Here is a 17148-nt window from a genome sequence, read left to right as displayed (position 1 = left end):
AGAGATCCTGTCTTTCCCAGCGCCCCCTTCCCGGATCATCATCATCATCATCATCGTGTCAGTGACGGAAATGGGTCGCCTCTGCCTCCTCCCGTGGTCTGTGTCTGTAAATGCCGGCCCTCTGAGGGAACGTCGTGTGCATTGGCTTGTGTGCACTGCCTTCTAACCCCTTCAGGCCCACCTCCCGCTCCTCCCTAAGACGGCCCATTGCTCAGGCACGTCGAAGTCTCTTCTCTCGTTCTGTCATTTCAATCGCAGACGCCGCTCGGAGTTTTCTCTGCGGTCTCCTCGAGGGCGTATGTTTCGCGCTCGCGAGCTGACAAACGGCGACCTCCGCCTGCTTTGGCAGTTGGGTCTTCTAACCGCCCCCTCCCCCCGCTTTCCCCCCAAATCCTCCTCCACACGCTCCTCGCCTTTCCCAGCCTGAAGTGAGTCAACGGCCAGAGCGACCCGCGCGGGCTCCAGACGACCCCCTGCCCGCAGTTTGTGGGGGGATGGGGTGGCCCAATGGAGCGGGGACGTGCAAGGGAGGTGGAAGAGGAGGGGCAAAAGCGCCTTAGCCTCCCCCCCGCCCCTCCCCAGGGAGACGCTCGTGGCAAAGTCAACGACCCGGAGCCCGCCGGGCCTCATCAAACGCCTCAGCCCGACCCACATACGTCATGGAAACAAGCACGTCAGGCAACTCCGACCAATAGCGGGAGGCAGGGGAGGCGGAGAAATCGGCACGCGCCGCCCTTCAGGAGCCAGTGCCAATCGGAGGCTCCGCCCTTTCTCTCCCCCCCGCCCCCCCTTACCCGTGAAGGCGCCGCGCCTTCAGACCCCCGCCTCTTCCTCCAACCCAAGCGAGACCCTGTCACGTGACGGGGACCGGGGAGAGCGTGTGAGTGAGTGTGAGTGAGTGTGAGTGAGGGGGGGGGGTCCGAGCCGATTCGGAACCTGGTGGCTACCGTAGCTTTGGGGAGGACGGCTCGCCTCAGGAGAAGCGGGCGAACGGACTAGTAAGTGGCCGACCCTCGCAGTGGAGAGCGAGCGAGCGAGCGAGCGGGCAGCAGAGAAGGAGAGCCTGTGGCTGGGAGGCGGCAAAGGCAGCGGCTCCCTCCCGCGCGGCATATGGCTCCGCAAAGGGAGCCGAGCGCTGCCCGCGCGCCTGCCTGCCGCTGACTAGCGAGGGCGAGGCGCTGCTGCTGGGGAGCTACCGCGGAGGGCGGGGCAGGGCGCCCGGCTCCCTCCTCCCCCTCTCCCTCCTTCCCTCCCTCGCTCCGGCTGCTGCTGCCGCCGCCAGCTCCCTCCCTCCCCTCCCTCCCGGTCTCAGGCGGGCTTGGCGGCGGCTGGGGCTCGCGCGCTCTGGGGCGGGGTGGGGGGACCCTGTGCAGCAGGCAGGCACTGGAGGTGGTGGCGGCGGCGCTGGCCGCGTGTGGGGCTTGGCGGCAGCGGACCCTGAGGTAAGAGGCGGAAGGGTGGGCAGCGTGCGGCCGGGCAGCCCGAAGAGAGGACGCGGCGAGGGCGTAGGACGGGGCACCTCCGGAGGCGCAGGTGGCGAGGCGGATTAGCCTGCCGGAAGGAGGCGACCGCGGGGTGGGGGTGAGGAGCAGGAGACCTGGCCGGCGCAGTGGGCCCTGCTCGCGCCCCTCCTTCCCACGGGGAGCCCACGCCGGCCGCCTCGATGCGAGGCGCGGCGTGACCTTGAGGGCAGCCCGGGAGCAGCACCTCCGCCCGCCCGCCCCCTCCTCGCCGGCCCGGCAGCTGGGCGAGGGAAAGGGAGAGAGCTCTCCCCTCATGCCTCTCCGGTTGGTCCGCCGACGCGCGGCGGCAGCTGCTCTTTAGAATGGGCCGCCGGGCGCCCGTTAGGTGAAGGTGCTTCTTGGTCTCCGGTTTGCTCTGCCGGGCTAAGTAGCCGGGATTACGTCGCCGCCAATGCACGGCATTATCATCCTCGGCAGCCTTGAGCTTCTATTTACCCGCCCTGCGGGGCGCCCAGCCACCCGGCCAGCCTCTCTCCTCTTGGGGAAGGCAGCCGGGAGCCGGAGGGTAGCGGCCGAGGGTCCTCCTGCTCCTACCTGCTAAGCCTGACTGCTTCCTTTCAAGTCAGGGGTTGTGGTTGGAAATAGAGCGGGATGTCAGGCTTCTCTCTCTCCCTGCACGAGCTCCTCTGTGTGGTTTATCACGACGTTAAAGTGATTTACTAATGGTTTAGTTGCATGTGTCGGTTATGAACATTTTGGAAGCGCCCTCGAATGCCGCGTGGGCCGGCAAGGCTGACCAAAGCAGCCTCCCCGGGGCAAGCGTTTGTATGTGAGGAAGGTGGCTTTAGGATTTATCCCATTTCATCGAAAGTTTTCATGACCCTGTCATCTCCGCCAAGTGGTTTGCCTAACCTTTGGATGTGAACACCACGTGAGTTCATGAAGATGCCTTCACGGTGGCAGTAGTGGGATGAGGTGTGGGATTGAGGGGGAACATTGCTGTGTGTACTTCATAGGAAGAAAGCGCTGCTTGTTTGCCACACTACTATCTGCCCAAAGGGAACTTAGATGGGTGACCAGGAATATCTTCACATTCATCTTCCAGACAGCTGGCGCATATACTTCCTGGATGTAAAAAGTTGGATATAGTTGGAGGAAAAACTTTTGTGAGCAACTTACCTGGAAACTAACTGATAAACATTTGGAGTATCTGACCTTGTTGTTGCCAATTTGTACCTACTGTAACCACTCCTAATGTAGAAGACTATGCTGGCAAAGATCCAGTTTCATTAGAACAAGGTAGGAGGTTCCTAGTTGAAGTACCTGTCTCTTCTTGGTCTGTGGATTTGATTAAATTCTGTTGTAAGAGTCTTGAATAATGCCATTTTCCCTTGTGCTATATTTATCCCTCACCCCCTCCCCTTTGAGATGTTTAAGATAACTGAACTGCTTTGCTCGCATTCTACGAATGCAAGTATAGGAACTCAATGTATTTGCTGATTCACAGAGTAGTATGCCTTGCTTTTTATCATTGTAAATCAAGCTTAGGTTGCTCATCCATTTAAGAGTTGGTGGCTGAGACTGGGAGCCTGCAAGTCCCTGGTTGAAAACTTATCTCTGCCATTAATTCACTTGTTGCCTTTAAAACATGCCTCTATTATTGTAGCCTCAGCCTACCCCCTGCCAAAGATATATGAAGTATGTGAGGTTAATAATTCTTTAGTAATTTCCAAAAGAAATAGAAATGTAAAATATTACTATGTCATAAAGCAATCTTCCTCAATGTAGTTCCCTTCAGATACTGCTGGACTACAATCCCCATCATATCTGACCATTGGCTATGCTGGCTGAGGCTGATGAGAAATACTGTTGGATGAAATCCATAGGGCAACACATTGTGGAAGGCAGCCATAGAAATTGGGGATAGATACGACACTCACATAGTATATATGTATACAACCAAATGCAGATCCTGTGGCAATGAGAACAAAGCCAAGGGTATCAAAAGGCACAATGTAATGGTTTAGCATCACTATGTAGAATTTATATTCATACAAGAGATACCATAGGAATACTAGAAATACACACTTAATGTCCATACCCGATGTAGTAATTGGTCTCTTGGCCAAAACACCCCCCCCCCATTGGCAGTTGATCTTAAATACTAATTAGTATTTTTATTATAGTAATGCAGGCTAAGTATGAAGAAATAATCACACATTAAATAAGTACCTTTCAGTACCTTATGGTCCTTAACATTTTAGAACTTCAGTTCCAATTGTGGAAGTCTACATGATCATCAGATCAGAAGTGACAGTATTTATGGCGTAGTGGATGCAAATAGAAAAAGGAGTTGAAATAAAAGATGGATTAAACTGTTTCTGTTTAGGTGTTGATCTATTTGTAAAACAGTTTTTTGTGTGGATTAATGCAATGGTAGCAAATCTATCACCTAGATGGCTGTCTTTATGGAGAAAGAGGAGCATAGCTATGTGTGTTGATGCTCTGATTATGACAAGGGGAGCATTTCATATTATTGATTAGCAGTGCCCCTTCTAATATTACAGTACTGGGCTTGATGGACCAGTAATCTAACTTGGCATAATGCAGCTTCCTAAGTTTCTACAACATATTTTCAATATGAAACCCCATGACTGTTTCTAGTTAGCATGAACTCACTGTCTTTCAAGTTTAAAACTCAGAATTAGCAAGCAGCATGGTGTGTTTCAAAGATGACACACAGGCTACATGAGATGTATACTTATCTCTATAGTTATTTCTGGGCAGTACCTCTGGTGTTGCAAATACACAATAATGATAATAGTGAATATTTATACTAAAATGTATGTTACCTTGCAAGTTGTATTCCTATTAAAATCAAACCAGAGGGAAGCAGATGCCTTTGCATTTTGCTTCTACTTAAAGGCCGTGTTCCACAGACTATAACTGCAACTGAATACGCTGAAATCCCACCCTTGTGTATTGCAAAATTAAGTAATAGCAAGCAGTCATTGGTTTTTGGGTTTGTAAATATAGATTATTTTAGGTGATCTGTTCTGAAATGGTTGTAGCAACCTCATTTATAAATGTTTCACAGGTGACAACTTGAGTATTGTGGCTCATTCTGAAATGGTTTTTGACATGAGATTAAAATTGATCTGTTCACAATGAATAGAAATTCTATTTTTTGAAGGAAAAAAACTTCTAGATTTATCAGTTGTATTCAGCAATATTTCTTTTGAAATGCGTTACTCATGCTACAGTTAGTCTTGGCACGAAGATAGCAGGTGGTAAATCTTGTAAGATTCTAAAAACCAGCAAAAATGACTCTCATGAAGATTTAAACACTTTATTATTGGGCACACATGTTGGTAGGTTATTGTCCAACTGCCTTGGGATCTAGTTTCTAATAAAGGCAGGTGACAGTGTTTCTTCTTGGATAGTTGGTAGCGAATGGACACTGAGTCTATATGTTTTAGGTGGGTGGTGCAGCCCTGTACATATGAAAATACTTAATGGTTTAGTTTTCTTGTTGATAAGGCATGTTGTCCCTTATCCTTTGCATAATAAACCTATATATATAAACACACACGTGTGTGTGTGTGTGTGTGTTTTGCAGGTTGTAATGGAGAATTTCCCTTAAAATGTAAATATTTTTTGTGCTAAGAAAAATTGTTTCATTTTACCTTGAACGCTGGGCATTTATGGGCATACACACCTTATACACACCTATAATACTAGAAAGTACTTGCTATCTATGTATGTTGGATCTTGCAAATTGGGTTGTAATTCTATGTATGGTTACCTTGAAGTAAGTGCTATTGAATTACATTGGGAATTACTTCTGAGTAAGCATGCATAGGGTTGCACTGTTGGGTAGTTTCTATCTAGGGAGGAGGCAGCTTATCTAGCACCAAAGACCACCATCATGCTGCATATTATAAGTAGAAAAGCTGTCGCTCTTACATTTCATGTAACTTCCATTTCTTAGAGCTAATGAATACCTTATAGCTAATCTGAACTTCATATTAAAATGGTTTGTGTGTATCTGTCTGTCTGTCTCTCAGTCAGCCATTTTGGATGCTGGATCATGGTAATAATAATACAGTAGTTGGCAGATCTTGTAGTCCAGAAGAATGGATCCAACGTTTAATCAAGTAGCATAGGTTTGGGGTGCTTTTAGAGTATAAGACAACTTAAGGTACTGGTCATGGGCCTATAAAGCTTTAAACATGGTTGGGACCTAGAAAGTTTCCCCCATATACATAATAACCTCTCATGTTATATGTTCTGCACTCTTATAGGAGCCTTTCTGAACTAAATTTAAATGGGTATACAGATACACATTTGTGGATCTCATTCATTTGGTACCTAGTTGTGGTAACATTTTGCCTGTTCGTTCCTGATGTTGTAAAATGTAATCTCAAATACTGTATACCATAAAATTGAAAAGCAGAAGTTGACAGGCCTTGCAATAGAAATGCCAATACCTTCGGAGTTGCTAACTCTGCCTTTTAAGTTTTGAAGCAGCACTTACCAACTCCCTCCTTCACTTAACAGGATTCTTTCTCTTTCTCCCAGCTGCCTTTATCTTTTCTTGCCCCACTTCTTCTGTAGAGCTGCTGCCCATACCTTTGCTGCATTTCTAAGTATAGAAAACATATTCTGTTGGTGGCTGCACATATACTCTCTTGTACTCCAGGATTTAAAGTCCCAGAAGTAGTTCTCCACAGTGATGGAGCAGTGTGCAGTTTTCAACAAGCAGGTGAGTGGGAAATTGCATGGCTACACTAGGTGCTTTCATGCTAGGCATAAATTCCTGTCTCCAAACTTGTGGTTAAGTGTTCAAGCTACCGTAGTAGATGTTCATATACGTTACCATGTCCATGTTGCATAATATATAAACTGTCCAGGAAAACGCACGTCATACATCTGTCCCCAGGAAACCTTTTGAGTCATAGATCAGACCCCCATCTCCAGTTGTGATACACCTGATGCTTCAGAATAGGAAGAGGCAACCCAAAGCACTGAGGGCTATTTTCATTTTTGTTACAAGAGGGCTGCACGGCTATTTTAATTTCAGAACAGTCTGTGTCTTAATACAATTCAGTCTGCCAATCTTTTGCACATAACACATTCTATCTGTACTCTTACCTATTAAAACATTCTTTCCCTATATTTCTCTCTCCACACATTGGAGCATGCACACTTTTCTCACCAGTCTGCTGCCATCTCCTTATATTTCCTTTCCACCTGGGGTCTCTGTGCTTCTACCTCTAATCCTTCTTTTTTCTTTGCACTCTGTGGCACTCTCATGTTTCCATACCAGCAGGTTTTTCTGCACACCCTTTCTGTTTTCCTCTTTTTCTACCGCAAAGTCTATCTGCACCTGCATCTTTTAACATTTACTCTTTTTTTGCTCACTCCTTAATGTGCTACTCTGAGAGCTTGCTACCCATTTTTCTTTCTTGTACATCTACATCCTTGTTTATATCTGTACTTCCATTGGTTTCTTCACTCACATATTTAAATCTATCTTTTCTAGGGTTGCCAACTGACCAGACAACCCATGCTGGCCTGTTTTTCAGCCTTAACAGCAGCTTCTGCAGAATCACTAGGCAGAATATCTTTACAGCATGCAAATAAACAATGACACCTAATAATATCTGCCTTTAAAGGCACAGCTAGCCTGAGCAGTTGAAGAGCTAGCAACCCTACTTACCCCAAATGGCAGATTAAACTTCCAGCAGTTCACATGGTGAGATCTTCATATAACAGGTACAGCACATAGTTAAATTGATTGGTTGAAACACAATGGAAAAACTGATGCCAACTCTACTGAAAACTCTGAGCTTGGAGAAACACAAAACATAACTGAAGTGTGTTGATATGCAACTGAAGCTGGCTCACAAATAAGATTGCAAACAATGAGTTTTAGAATCTCCCTGGCAGTCCGGGGCTGTACATATCCAAGGAGTGGCACGTAGTTGGTTTGCATGATGTACGTTAGGCAGGTTTTGCCACTGAAACGTGTCCCCACACCCTTCCTAAAAAAGAGGAAAGGCTTTGAGAGTAGATCTTGCTTGGGGCCTGTGGGTTTTAATTAATGTATCAGATAAGAATATTAAAACCTTATTTATCAGATCTGACAATCTTGACGTGTAGTTGCTTTGAGACATCACAAAAATATTATACTTAAAGTCTTCTCTGATAACCCAACTATCCATTTGTGTCCAGTTAATAACTATTGAACATTCCATTTTCTCTAGTCTTTGAGGTCTTCCTAAGTCATACCGAGTTATTTCCTGCTTCAATGTTTTCAACTGACTGTTCAACCATGATTTCCAGGTAGCCTTTGGCAAGTTGCTGTCTAATTCTCTTTTTCTACTGGAAAGCATCATGGAACAAAGCATATTTTGTCAGAATGTTGCATTTTCCTTTCAAAAGATTCCAAAGATCCAGAGACTGATGACAGATCCCTTCAATCTGAAGAAAGTACAGTAGTACCTCGTTTTGTGACTGGGATCCGTTTCAGAGCTCCGGTCACTGGCTGAAAAGGACGCTGGACAAAGCACACACACGCGGAGCGGTTTGTGCTTCTGTGCATGCACGAAGCACAATTTAGCACTTCTGCACATGCACGAGCGGCAAACCTGAAAGTAACCCGTTCTGGTACTTCCGGGTTTGCCACAGATGTTCGATGGAACGGGCGTTTGATGAGGTGGACGCTAGACGAGGTACCACTGTATCTTTCTGCAGATATCCACAAAACTTTTATTTTGCACGATAGCCAGCCACTATTTGTGGTTGTCCTGATGCCTGTCAAACATTTGACATCAGGACAGGCTTGTGGAAAGGGAGAGGCATTTTATGTGGCCATCATGCTAAACTCCTACAGAAGGCATATGCAACTTTTTTCTGCCTTTTGCAAAAGCTCACCACAAACACTCCTGCTTTCCATTATGTTTCTGCAGTTCATGGGTGGTGAAGGCAGAGGTGATCTTTGTTAAAGGAGTGAGTTGAACCTTTGATCTTGCCACCTAATCCCTTACATTTTGTATTTTTCTTTAATAAGGTTACAATAAGCACCTTTTCAGCTTTAGCACCTCCCTGTTAGAATACTTGTCAGTGGCCTGGTTAGCATGCCACATTAAACCAGTGTTTCCCAAACTTGGGTCGAGAGTTTTTGGACTACAATTCCCATCATTCTTGACCACTGGTCCTGCTATCTGGTGATGATGGGAGTTGTAGTCCAAAAACAGCTGAAGACCCAAGTTTGGGAAACACTCCATTAAATCGTAGTTGGATGCTTTCCCTAAGGAAAATGCTATTTTATTAAAGGCATTTTGAAGACAGATGAATTCTGTTGGCTATGTACCCTTGCACATCTTAAATTGTAGATGGTTGAGGGTTTTTTGTGCTGGATTTTGTAATCAGGCTTGGTACTAAGGTTGGTTTTGTGTTGACTGCTACCTGAAAGGTGTTTAAACGTGCTTCAGTGACCATAAAGTCTAAACTGGCAGTTTGGTCAATAGTACACACACCTGCTATCAACATTCTGACTATAAGTAACAAGTGGTATTAAGTGGTACCAGAAATACATTATTAAAAACAATGTTTTTTCCTTGTTAGCAAATTTAGTCATACTTAATCTTTTGACAAGTTCATGGCCAATCAAGATTGCTTTAATGAGGTTAACTGACGTATACCATACATTTGAGAAAGCCGAGTCAGACATTTGGCCATTTAAAATACTCAGGTTTCCACAGTTTAAAGCCTACCACTCCAGGGTCAGAGACATTATATCTCTGCATACCAGTTGCTGGGAACACAGTGGGGGGAAAGTACTATTGCACTTGGGTTCTGCTTGTGGATTTCCCATAGGCATCTGGTTGGCCACTGTGAGAACAGGTTGTTGGACCAGATGGGCCTTTGGCTTAATCCACTTAATAGTCAGAATTTCTACATATGTAATGTATCAGTTATCATTTCTCTCTCAATGTTCTCAGGTATAGAAAGGAATACCTCTATATTGTATTTCTTGTACAGTATTTATAGAAAGTTGTATACAACATGTTTAAATAAAATAAAGATGGCACTGTTACTTTCCTTGCAATTGTAATTTTTGTTTAAGAATGCTGTTTATATTACACATTCATTCTTTAAAATCTACTGGCTAATTAATTGGAGGTACCTTTTAAATTTAATTGAGCAACTATCTAAGGTTGTAGTACAATTTATACTGATTTGAGGTGATATGTTTCTAAAATCAGACTAGTGTAGTCTGAGGAAAGAGCATAGAATACCTGGGTAGATATCAAATCCTGCTCCAGTGTATTAACGTAGCGCACCTGTGAGTGATTTAAAACCTCTGGTCGAATTCTTATGCACTTTGTTTGAATCTTGGTTGAATAGCAACTTTTGGGGGTACAGGATGTGGCTGTTGTAAGAAAGGGAACTAGAAAAGCCTGTGTGTGTGTATTTGCAGCCATAGCTCAAAGCTCATCAGTAGTAGTAGGTACTTGAAAAGGGTTTCTCTGACTATACACCCTGTTGAAGCAGAAGAGAATACTAATTTTGGTTTAAACTGGATGGCTGTACCTTAGGGGTAGAAGTTTTCCTCCTGTCAGTACAAACATTTAAATAATTTGGGCTCTTTTTCACATAAAAAGCTGTGTTTTAGAAGTGGTTTGGAGGGAGGAAAACTACCTTTCATGTTGAATGGATAAATTAAAGCATTATGGAAAGTTTCTGTGTTTGAGAGGCTGATTATCTTTATAAACTTGGGGTAAGATACAAGTATTTTAATTGAAGCCTGCTTCCCTTTTAAAAGCAAGCAATCCCCTTCCTCCTTATAGCACAAAGTACTCCCACCCCCACCCCCCATTACTATGCCAAGTGTATTACTAGCTCCCTCTGCCCCTTTCATTCCTACTTTACTCAATGCTACAATAGATGGGTAGCCTTGTAAATTGGTGAAATATTGCCCATTGTGTTAGAAAGTTTTTAAAAATTATAAAGCAAAATGATTTTTCTAGTTGGAGATCTGCACCTTGTAGTGGCATAATATGATGGAAAAGATAGGTGTAAAACCTGCCTGCTCACCAATTGAAGGAGAGTCTTGTGTTACATGCATTACTTAGGTGTAGGCGATCCCTTCCCTGTACAGTAATAATAATAATAATAATAATAATAATAATAATAATAATTTATTTATTTATACCCCGCCCATCTGGCCGGGTCCCCCTGCCACTCTGAGTAGCTTTCAACACACATTAAAATACATTAAAATATCACAGATTAAAAATTTCCTGAAACAGGGCTGCCTTTAGGTATTTTCTAAATGTCAGGTAGTTGTTTATCTCTCTGACCTCTGATGGGAGGGCATTCCACAGGACGGGTGCCACTACCGAGAAGGCCCTCTGCCTGGTTCCTTGTAGCTTTGCTTCTCACAGTGAGGGAACCGCCAGAAGGCCCTCGGCGCTGGATCTCAGTGTCCGGGTTGAATGATGGGGGTGGAGATGCTCCTTCAGGTATACAGGATCGAGGCCTTTAGGGCTTTAAAGGTCAGTACCAACACTTTGAATTGTGCTCGGAAACGTACGGAGAGCCAATGTAGATCTCTCAGGACCGGTATTATGTGGTCCCGGCGGCCGCTCCCAGTCACCAGTCTGGCTGCCGCATTCTGGATTAATTGCAGTTTCTGGGTCACCTTGAAGGGTAGCCCCACGTAGAGCGCATGACAGTAGTCCAAGCGGGAGATAACCAGAGCATGCACTACTCTGGTGAGACAGTCTGCAGGCAGGTAGGGTCTCAGCCTGCGTTCCAGATGGAGCTGGCAGCCGCCCTGGACACAGAATTAACCTGCGCCTCCTTGGACAGCTGTGAGTCCAAAATGACTCCCAGGCTGCGCACCTGGTCCCTCAGGGGCATACATATCCCATTCAGGACCAGGGAGTCCCCCACCCCCACCCCCTGTCCCCCAGAAACAGTACTTCAGTCTTGTCAGGATTCAACCTCAATCTGTTAACCGCCATCCATCCTCCAACCGCCTCCAGGCACTCACACAGGACATTCACTCTCCTCACTGGTTCTGATTTAAAAGAGAGGTAGAGCTGGGTGTCATCCGCATACTGATGAACACCCAGCCCAAACCCCCTGATGATCTCTCCCAGTGGCTTCATATAGATATTAAAAAGCATGTGGGAAGAGGATGGACCCCTGAGGCACCCCACAAGTGAGAGCCCAGGGGTCTGAACACTCATCCCCCAACACCACTTTCTGGACACGACCCTGGAGAAAGGAGCGGAACCACTGTATAACAGTGCCCCCAGCTCCCAGCCCCTCTAGACGGTCCAGAAGGATGTTATTGTCAATGGTGTCAAAGGCCGCTGAGAGATCCAGCAGAACTAGGAAACAGCTCTCACCTTTGTCCCTAGCCCGCCGGAGATCATCAACCAGTGCGACCAAGGCAGTTTCAGTCCCATGATGAGGCCTGAATCCCGACTGGAAGCACCGCGGTTTACATTACCCTTGGTAATGTAAACTTTGGGTTGTGAAAGCGGAAGTGTTTTGCTGCGCATGCATGCGCAGAAGTGGTCAACCTCGGGATCCGACTAAAACTCCGGAACAGATCCTGTCCGCAACCGGAGGTACCACTGTATTAGGTCAATAAGCATGTTTAAAAGCCAACATATTTTTTTTAAATGGCTGTTAAGTTTGCTCTGAGGCCCTTAGAGAAAGAAATGTGATGTGTTTATTTCATTTTAAACAAAATTCCTTGTCTGTATCACTGATAGCTACAAATAGTTAATTTCACAGTTTCACAAGCTAACCTGGGCTCATAGCCTGTCTTGTGGTTCTAAAGTGGTGCTTTAAATTCTTGACCATTATTGGATAGTTATGTAATGGTCAAATGACTAACCTGAACTTCAGGCCTTCTGTCTTGAAGCTCACTGCTCACTGGGCCTCCTTGCTGTAGTTCCAGTGTTCATCACACTGGTTTCCAGCCTTAAAACTACCTGCTCTGCACACCTGTCTCTGCCTCTACTGCCAACAGCATGCATGTCTCTGGTCTGTAGGCCTAGTGTGAAATCTTTCTCTCAAGCGTAACCACATCTTTCCATATGGAAACTGCACTGTTCATGAACACTTTTCCCCTGGCAAGTTTTTCCTAAGCTTACGGATGTTTGCAGACATTCCATGGCATCACAGTACTCCTTTAATAGTCGGGAAGGGGTAATGGGCAACAACTGGTTTTAGCAGATTATGGCTGTGTTTTAGAACCTGCTTCAGTAGTACAAATAGTGCTTAAATCAATATAGTAATTGCAATCTTAGGAAATGGAGACAAATGATGCCATCTAGTGAGATCTCATGTTTTCAGCTGAAGTCAGTAACTAGACTGTTTAATACTGGTATTCTGACATGAAACAACATTCATTCCTACAAACTTGCTTGTTGCAGGCAAATCTGCTTTTAGTAACTTTAATATTTAGGTTGTGTGTGTGTGATATCTCAAACGTAGAAGCACTTTTGTATGTAATCTTCAGATTATTAAACAGTGGAACTTTTTAAACTTTTGTACAAGCACCAATGATGTTGCTAAGTAATGCAAGAAATATTTCCTTCTGATACTGAAGTAGGTGGGGAAGCTGATTTATACAGCGCTGTGCGGGTGACGCTGTGGTCTAAACAACTGAGCCTCTTGGGCTTGCTGATCGGAAGGTTGGCAGTTCGAATCTGCACAACAGGGTGAGTTCCTGTTGCTCTGTTCCAGCTTCTGTGAACCCAGCTGTTTGAAAGTGTACCAGTGCAAGTAGATAAATATGTACCGCTATGGTGGGAAGGTAAATGGTTTTCCATGCGCTCTGGCACTCGTCACGATGTCCGTTGTGCCAGAAGCGGTTTAGTCATGCTAGCCACATGACCCGGAAAGCTGTCTATGGACAAAGGTTGGCTCCCTCGGCTTGAAGCGAGATGAGCACTGCATCCCATAGTTGCCTTTGACTGGACTTAAGCATTCAGGTGTCATTCACCTTATTTTACCTTATACAGTACTAGGATATTTGCACAGGAATCTCTAGCATTATTTCAGCTTTGAGATTTTTTTTTTCCACTCAGAAACTGAAATATTTTGGTTGGTTTTTTGCTAGTTCTGTATACAGGTATGATTGGAATCACAGGAACCTGTGTACTCAAAATACTTGCACAGAATTTGGTAGCTGGCTGCAGTTCTTCACACCCCCTTGAATACTACTATGGAGATTTTCCTGGTCTTGAGGCTTTGTGGGAATGTAGGACAGCCTTCCCCAAACTGGTGACCTTCAGATGTTATGGATTATAGCCCCCATCAGTCCCAGAGGAAAAACCCTGAATTGCACATAACTGTGTTGACTTGGAGTTCCCAGAATCTGACTTTTTGCTTAAAGTTAGTGAAACATTTTAAAATGTAGCCTTTGAGGATCACTGCCTCTACATTGCTGAAGTTTCATAACAGTATGAAGGGATAGAAAATAAGCAAAGAAATGAGAAATGGATTGGTACTCTCTAGTGGTAGATACTGATCCACATGTAAAGAAGTAGAATACTTCCAATACTACACATCCTAAGTATCTAGCTGGGAAATAAGCCCCAGCGATATTTATCTATGAGTTTTTTTGGGGGGGGGGGTTATGTCTTTAAATTAAGCACAGGGGTCCAGTCCTGAGCACATCTGCCTTTCCTAAAGGAAAGATGAAGTGGGGAGAATGCATTGCTGGGCATTGATCATAAGTGCCTTTAGGCAGGGACAGACTTTGTGGTTTGGACCTGTATCACCAAGGCTGTTTGGGCACCTGCCAAACTAACTCCAGCATTTCATGTTTTGTAATTAATAGGTGGTTGTTGTTTAGTTTTTATTCAGTTCTGCGACTTCAGTGCTGAGACTGACTTGCTTCTCTCATTGTGCTCACCAGTCAGCAGAGTCACACTCACCTTCGTGAATGTGGCAAACAGTTTTGTTGATGCCTTTCTTAAGGATTCATATTTTGAAAGCTTTCAAAAACATCAGTGGGACCTGTGAAAGGTTAAGGTTTGGAATTCATGGCATGTGCTTATTTCACATGACAGATACATTGGTGTCCTTCAGTTTTATTATGAATTGAAATATATTGTACAACAAGTAGCAACAGTTCGCATACAAATTAAAACAAACAAAGTGTTAAACATTCCATTTTCAAAAATCAAACTGCATTTCTACACATGTCATCCGTTATAAGAAATCTGCTTAAAAGCTTTCTGTCAAGTAAACCGTGTGTGTGTGCTGTGTATTATAAAATTCATTTCATTACCCCAACCATCAAAAATATACTATACTGATTCTGATCCTTCAGTTTTCTATCATTTTCAGTATTTCAACTTCACTGCTGTATGAATGAAAAACACAGATAACTGATTGTATTTCAACTTCACTGCTGTATGAATGAAAAACACAGATAACTGATTGTATGGTTTACACCCAAATACAACATTTAAAATGTTTTAAGACTTTCTTGCTCATCCTTAAGGCATTTCATGGGGTTTTCACAAACCCTTGTTCTAATTTATCTATATATCCTGATTTTGTATTACCAGTCTTCGATCCATATTAGACAGTAGCTTCTCAAATAGTGTAAAGCATGGATACGTTTTTAAAAAACATAGACAGAAATACCCTATTCTGTTCTGCTAATTCACAGGTGTGGAATCTTTTTCGTCTGGTGGGCCAGATCTTTTTCTCATCTCACATTGTGGGTCAGCTTTGCAAAGTGTATGGGGTCACCCTAACTGAGCAGAATTCAACCTCCTCTGTGAGTTGATGAGCAGGGGTTAAATCTTGTAGTGTGTTTGCCAGTTCTCTGTATTCCAATTAAATCTTGCATTGATGCAATCTCAGAAAGTGGAGAAGAAAAACACCAATAACAAAACAGAACAAGGCAATCCAGGAAAATACACGTGTTCACCTGGTGGTAGCCTGGGAATCCACCACTTCATAACTGAATAAAAATCATCCTTCAATGCTAAACATCCTGACATGCCCCTGCTAACCCTCTAGATCAGTTGCTGGGGGCGGGAGGGGAGGCACAGAAAAGAAAATCCTGTTGCATAGGCAGAAAGTCATTATGCTAACAGGATTACTTTGTTGAATACAAATGTGAGTATAACTTACAGTGCTGTTAAGCAGTGCAAAAGAGCCAGGAATTGGGGGAGTTCTTTAATACCACATGAAGTCATTTGTCATGCTTCGGATTGGGAGTGAAAGGGATGCATTGCAAAGGAAAACTGTTCAGTAGGGTAGCCAGGTCATATAGTGGCAATCTTGTGACAACAAAGTCATAAGGTCTTAATAGTTCAAATGTTAATTAACATCAACAGTTGGAACATACTGATAACATTTAACCCATGATCAAGGTGTGGATGGTTTTGAAGAGGTGTTATTGGGAAGGACCATGCAATCCTATGGGCTGTTTCTCAGACCTTTACCAAAATGTCTACCATTAAAGACATAATAACCCAAACCCAAACCTCATCTAGTTCAACATCTTGTGGTCAGCCAGATGCCTATGGCAAATCCACAAGCAGGATATGAGCATCACAACATTCTCACAGCAGCTGTTAGTTAGAGAATTCCCACCTCTTGATGCTGGAGATACTTGATATGCAGCTAGCATGGATAGTAGCTCTTGATAGCCTTATTATCCAAGAATTTGTTTAATCTGCTTTTTAAAGCCAACCAAATCAGTGGCTGCCACTCTATATTATTGTGGCAAATTCCATATCAATGATGTGCTACATAATGCACAATCCAACTAAGTTCTACTCAGAATAGACCCATTGAATTTGACAACCCTAAGTTACTTACGTTTCTTAATTTCATTGAGCCTACTTTGAGGAGAACTGTTGTTGGATGCAGTCCAAAATCTGTACCACCTGTGCACAGTATAAATGTTAGCCTTACAGGTATGCAACTTTATTCCTCTGTTCTCTGGGCTAAATTGTTTCATCTTACATTATATCCAATTAACATTGTTTGGATCTATTAACCATCCAGGGGTCCTTTACCTTTTACATGAAAATCATGTGTCCTCCAACAAAGTGGAAACAAAGCTGAACTTGATTTTTCTTGCCTCCAGTGTGTTCAGAACTGTATACCGTGTCTTAAAATTAGTAGAAATAAGTATATTTTTATCACAGCTAGCAAGCTTTCATAACTCCTCTGTAATATTTGATTTGGGGTGATTTTTAAAATGGTGATACAAAATGGCTGTATTTATTATATATTTTCAACTTAGCAATTTTGTTTAACTCAACGTTCACAGTTAGAACTTGCTAGGACACCTGTTCAATGGCCTTGGTTTCCTTCTTTGTCCTAGTTGCAAATACGACACTACAGCTCATCCTGTTTTTAAGCTCCTTAAAAGACAGACTAGTTACGATACAGAATTCCATGTTGCTTTCTTCTGTTATTATTAATCAAAATTAGCCTCTGCAGACTGCCACTTGAGTGTGGAAAAGGTGGAGAAAGAGTTAAATAGTCTCTCTAGCCTTGGCAGTCTGAGCAGAGAAATGCAAGAGGATTGGGTGGTTTTTTGGGGGGGGCATTTTTTAAAAATTGGAACTTTGCAGAGGAAATCTACGGTACATAGAACAACATGCAATGTCTCACT

At 43.9% G+C, this 17148-nt stretch overlaps 1 protein-coding gene across 17 annotated transcripts in view; it reads left to right on the top strand.

Annotated features, from left to right (window-relative positions):
- The first annotated feature begins 399 nt into the window (after window positions 1–399).
- Window positions 400–17148, top strand: part of ATP2B1 (ATPase plasma membrane Ca2+ transporting 1) — a 72231-nt gene continuing 55482 nt past the window's right edge. For 6 of the 17 annotated variants that reach the window (XM_088651848.1, XM_088651846.1, XM_088651843.1 and 3 more), the window contains exon 1: window positions 887–1442. The gene's annotated coding sequence lies outside the window, so the exon portion shown is untranslated. Of the gene's footprint in view, window positions 1443–1577; window positions 2395–2568; window positions 2763–6044; window positions 6229–17148 lie in introns of those variants that run through there. The other 11 variants (XM_088651845.1, XM_088651836.1, XM_088651844.1 and 8 more) reach the window with 9 other exon arrangements.

The sequence above is a fragment of the Zootoca vivipara genome, chromosome 9, assembly GCF_965207765.1.
Source record: "Zootoca vivipara chromosome 9, rZooViv2.hap1.1, whole genome shotgun sequence".
NCBI classification, from domain to species: Eukaryota; Metazoa; Chordata; class Lepidosauria; order Squamata; family Lacertidae; genus Zootoca; species Zootoca vivipara.
This window is presented reverse-complemented; position numbering and strand designations above follow the sequence as displayed.